The following is a 5,096-nucleotide window of genomic DNA, read 5'->3' on the forward strand; positions in this document are numbered from 1 at the left end:
ACGGCATCCAGTGCATGAGGTCTGTACGCGCTCTGGTGTAGTTTAAAGGATTAGTCCACTTTCAAATAAAATTTTTCTGATAATTTACTCATCCTCATGTCATCCAAGATGTTCATGTTGGCGCCAGTTCCGTTTTTTCTGTCTGGTATTGATTAAACCTCTTTGAAGCTCCACTTAAACTGTAATTTTGACCTTCAACCGTTTGGAGAGACCATTGAAGTCCACTATAAGAATAATCCTGGAATATTTTCATCAAAAACCTTAATTTCTTTTTGACCAAAGAAAGAAGGACATGAACATCTTGGATGACATGGGGGTGTGTAAATTATCAGGAAAATTTTATTTGAAAGTGGACTAATCCTTTAAACTACGCCAGAGCGCATACACACCTCACGCACCGGATGCCGTGCGCACGCTCAAGGCAGTTGGACATAGTGGTGTATTAGAGGTAAAAAACAATATAAATATTGTTCGGTTTCACGCACAAACCGATTGTTTCGTGTCTTAAGACATCAATGTGTCGTCACGAGCCGCAGGGTTTAATTTGGATTTGTCTGTGCATGTTTTTTTTTACTCTCATAGATTGTGTTCCAATTGACATGCATTATACGAGTGACAGACTGCAACGGTTGGAGTTAAAATCTTCATCTGTGTTCTACTGAAGAAACAAAGTCACCTACATCTTGGATGCCCTGGGGGTAAGCAAATAAACATCAAATTTTCATTTTTGGGTGAACTATCCCTTTAAGCGCGGCATTTACAAACGCTAAAAACCGGTGGATGGAGGATGGCGTGATTGGAGCTGTGTTTGTTGTGTGTCGAGGGTTTCGTGATAACGGAAATGGAATGTAAATGCATAATTTACATGACTGAAAGAGCAAAAAGTGGTGCTAAGAGACGAAATCTTCTATGACAACTTTCAGTATTGCATATCATCAAGGCTGAGAAAAGTACACAGCGCTGCAGACAACCGGTACATGCCGTTAACACTGTTTTCCATGTTTGTGAAGTAAATATGTTTATACAGCTTTTTAAAAATGCTGGGTACTGGTGTTTGACATGCGTTTGACCAATCAACATACACTTATGTCACTGATAGTTCCTATAGTGCTGGTTTAGACCCTACTCTGAAGTAGGAGCTAATTTAGTTCCCCCAAAAGGAGTTCATAGAGCCAAAATCCTTCCTAGTTCCTGCGTTGCAAACACTGCAAAAACTGGGTAATTCAGCTACTAGTTCTAGGAACTATGAAAAGGTTCCTCTGTTGCAAAAGCCCCTATAGTGAATGGCCTTAAATTACCGGATTAGACAAAAAAAAAAAAAAAAACAGAACTACAAATTGATAAAAGAATACAATCATACTGACACTTCATATGATTTATAAACTACATTAAATGGATTAAACTTTCATGAAAACATTGCATTTGGTTTGTAAAAGTTTGCTTGTGTTCCCGCTACATCTAGCAGATGTAAGTCACAATAGTATAATCCTGCAATATCAGAGGCTGCAGTTTCAGTTTTATCTTCCCACCTTAAGCCCAAAGTATGCTTAGTTTTTACGCGTACACAAGTGAATTTTGTTGTTCCGTCTCTTAAATGTTGTTTTCTACTGTGAAACAATTGCCCGGACCAGTGTTGCCACTAGGGAGGCAACTAACGATTATTTTGATAATCGATTAGTTGGCCGATTACAGTTTTACCCTTTACTGCAATTTAAGTCGGTCGCACACAAAATGAGAAGAGCTGCGGCTAATGAAAAACAAATCTCGCACAGACAGAAAATGGCTTACTTGCACTTTAAAAAATAAGGCCTTTCTTTCCATCAAAACTCAATTTAAAACCAGAATATATGGGCTTATATACAGAAACAAATTAGGTTAAATGTTTCAAAAGGGTTACCAATGGTTGTTTAGGTAAATCGTTATGGAAAATAAACACAAATACAGAATTTAATAATAAGTGCTATAAAACTGCTAGTATACAAACTAAAAACTCCTGAAACTGCAGCCTCTGGTATTGCAGGATCATGATACTCTTTTTAATAGATTTGAAACACTGAGTGAATCATTTTGACAAACACCTGGTTCAGTTCGCTTAGAGTTTCAAAAAATCTCAGTTTCTCCATCACAACTTACCAGAGACCGAACTGATTCACGGTATAGGGTGCGAAATGAGATGCACCTTTGTGTGGACACACACATTCATAAATGTTAGATAAAGCACTATAATATCACATTGTATAATCAATTCACACTGCTTGTGAAACCAATAGAGGGTATGCATTGATGTCACTTTCCCGCCGGAACACGCTCCCTCAGCTGGACTGAGTGGCAAAAGAGCTGCTGTATGACTGGATTCAATAGGAGAAACTGTGAAAAAACAAACGTAAAACAAACAAACGTAAAAGTAAAACAAACGATTACACTAAAGGTTGGACTCGATAGTGTTCCTGTTCCAGTAATCCATGGATATTGACATGCAGCCAGGAATCATGTTTCCAGACATTTATATGTGCCTGATTTTGACACTGGGGAAATACATAAAGCAAATTTGCCTGTGAAGGCTTCATATAAATACAATATAGGCAGTTTAAATGCTAATGTTTCACATGCTATTGGAAATTAATTCACTTCTTAAGTCATAATTATGAGCTCATCGCATTCAAGTATTGAAATGGGAGGACGTTCATGTGCAACTTTTTACCGAGGAAACTCGAATTTACGATAATTAGGAGAGTATGTGAAGGCTTCATAAATCCGGGTGATCACTTAAAATCCAGTACTAAAACTTGTAGCCTATAGTTTTTGTCAGTGTTTGTTTAAATAACCCCAATTATGCAAAATATAAGATGGTAAATATTTAATTGATGAGTTCTTATTATTATGTAACAAATAATGTTTTAGTAGTATGCTGCAGTATTGTCACATGACAAACATTAAACATTAATTCAGCACAGCTGTACAGGTTGTTACCTTACAAATAAATGGTCTAACCATTCTTTTTAATGTGGAAACCTGGGTGAAAAAAAAAAAAAATTGTACACTGAAAAAATGTTGACAAAAATGTGCTGTGGTGACATAAATTAACTGGTTTGACTCAAGTTAAAAATATAATTAGCTTACCATGTTTAAATCACTAGGTTAGCTAATTTTAAAGGGTTCAGGTCACAAATTGTGTGTAAAATACTGTGTAGAATACTTCAATTATATACACAGGTAAAAATAACTCATTATAGTTGGGTTTTCCAAAACACCACAAATAATTCTCTTAAGATTTATGGTAGATTATGCCATTAGGTAAACAATCTATATTTTCTAATAATATATGGTTTTATTTGTCAGGAGAATATTTCATATGACTGACTCAACCCGGCCAGCATCAAAATTATAAATTGAAGTTTCAGATAAAGCATATAGGTTACTGTGAAGTGCACATTTCATTTCACAAACAGCCTATATCTATTTGAAAACTTAAGCTTAAAACCACAAACCTTTCTTCAGTCGATTCACAACAAAGCGTTGCTCGGCGCAGCTTTATGACGTCACAACGCCATACCAAAATAAAAGTCCTGGTCATAGTGCATAGAAATGTAGACTTCATACAAAAATACATTCAAGTAAAGACGTGAAATATAAGTGAAATACACGTTTAAATACATGCAATGATGTTAATATACAACAGAGACAGACTGTTGACTGATTGTACAAATTTATGATTAGTGTTTCAGTCCACACTAACTGATGTAGAGCAGCGTTTCCCAAACTGTGATACAGGTCATTCCTGGTATCCTTTTGAACATCATAACATTTAGAAAATTAGCCTCTGTTTTTAAAATAACTTAATCATTATAGGGAGATGTTAAAGAGTTGAAAATGATTTTGGTGAAGCTCGGGTAAATTACTTTAAGCATTTATAAAACAAAAATGGCAACGCTTTAGATTATAGCCTGTTAAGTACTGCATAAGTAAAACAAATTTACAGTGTACATTTCAGTAATTATAATGTACCTATAAAGAACTTACATATAGGAATAAGGGAACAACATGTAAAGTTTGCGGAATAAAGGGGTAACAACCAGGAAAATTAATAAATTATTTATACTGGAAGTATTTTAGTACGGAAGCCCTAAAAGGCCATGGATTATTTTTTTTTCTTTCTTGTTTTCTCGTGATCTCGACATACAGATCAAAGCTGTATTATTACTCACATAATCACTATGCCTCCTCCTTTTGACATATGACATAAAGAAATGACCACTATAACCAGTAGATGTCAGCAGATGACACTCGTTAGCTCATTTCCATTTCCTAATGTAGTTCTTTTCACGTTTTGCTTTTGGATTTATTATAAAATGGCTATAATAACAAATTATGTATGCTAATAAGTAAATAATGCATTAAATACTCACAATATTTTTAGATTGAACTGTCAAAAGTGAGGCACACTGACTTTGAAAACTCCTGTTCTATAACATTTTCAGACACTTCTGTTAATCCGTATGCAGAAATGTCTATACACAATTGTAATGTTGTTCATAGATATGGGAAGAATGAGGCCGGAACCGGTGAACGGTAAACACAACTTTAATATATAAAATAAACAAATACAAAACGAAAGTAATGCCGGCAGACCCTCACGGACGTCTGCCGGCCACACAAACATAAAGTAAAGTCCAGGCCTGGTTGCTTTTAACAGCAACTGACAGAATTAAAACAAAACAATGTACCTGTACAATAATGATGTTGCACCAAAAAGTGGACTTCTGAACAAGTGAATCTTTAGAGATTCACAACCATTTTGAAATACATAAATACAAAAAAAACAATTACAAGCACCAACCCAAACCTGGAATACAAAACAGGGCTGCAGCTTATATCATCAATAACAATTGCTATAGACTTATTCTAGACTTGACTACAAGACTACTGTCATAATTGAAATGTTGTTTGTGCCGTTTTACTTCAAGCATGAAGCGGGACGCAGGGCTCCATGTGTCTGTACCTCTCTCCATGAGCCAGTTTGAGCAAACTACTGTTCAGTACAAGTTCCATTCTGAGCTTTGAAAAAAAACTCATTTTCACAGATTTTCCAACTTGTC

The sequence above is a fragment of the Ctenopharyngodon idella genome, chromosome 3 (genome assembly GCF_019924925.1).
Source record: "Ctenopharyngodon idella isolate HZGC_01 chromosome 3, HZGC01, whole genome shotgun sequence".
Lineage (NCBI taxonomy): Eukaryota > Metazoa > Chordata > Actinopteri > Cypriniformes > Xenocyprididae > Ctenopharyngodon > Ctenopharyngodon idella.